Genomic DNA, 910 nt, shown 5'->3' on the forward strand with positions numbered 1-910 from the left:
CAGTTACAGCTTGTAATTTATAATCCATAGACATCAATAATAGACATCAATAGACACTGGGTTTTATCCCTGGTGATGCTATGGTAAGCTCTATTGCAACAGTCATCAGTTCCTGCTTATTCTTAGGGTATTTTCCCTTCAGTTTGGCCAGCAGCAAGTGACAAGCGTGCTCAACCGTACTCAGATGAGGTGATTGACTGGGACAATAATATTCCACTTTTTTGGGGTAGAAATGGCTTAGTGGCTTTCAGATGAAGCTTTGGGTCATTGTCCATCTGCACTGTGAAGCATTGTCCAATGAGTTCAGAACCATTAGGTTTAATATGACATGATAATATAGCCTGAACATCTTCAGAATTCATCCTGTGGCTTTTGTCGGTAGTCCTCATCATCAATAAATACAAGGGGAAAATAGTATTGAGAGATATGCATGCCCACACCATGGCACTACCACCACCATGATTCACTGATTGGGTGGCATGCTTTGAATCATGAGCAGTTCCTTCCCTTCTCTATACTCCTTTCTTCCCATTACCCTTGTACAAGATGATTTTTGTCTTCTCTGTCCATAGGATGTAGCTCAAGACCTATAGTGTGTTTAAGACGTTGTTTGGCAACCCAAATCTGGTATTGCTATTTCTGATGCAATCAATAATTTACATCTTTTAGTGAACCCTCTGTATTTCCTATGGTGAAGTGTTCCTGAATGTTCTTGATCTTTTTCTTGATTGTTGCCTTGGACATGTATCCACCGTTCACCTGGACACTGTTCTACATCTGGCTAACTGTTGGGAGATGGGTTTTTGTTCACCAGATACAGAATATTGTCTGTCATCCACAGCATTTGTCTTCCATGTCTGCCAGGTAATTTGGTGTTGCTCTGGTATTTCTTTTTTCCAACATTCTGAAC

The sequence above is a fragment of the Engraulis encrasicolus genome, chromosome 23 (genome assembly GCF_034702125.1).
Source record: "Engraulis encrasicolus isolate BLACKSEA-1 chromosome 23, IST_EnEncr_1.0, whole genome shotgun sequence".
Classification (NCBI taxonomy): Eukaryota; Metazoa; Chordata; class Actinopteri; order Clupeiformes; family Engraulidae; genus Engraulis; species Engraulis encrasicolus.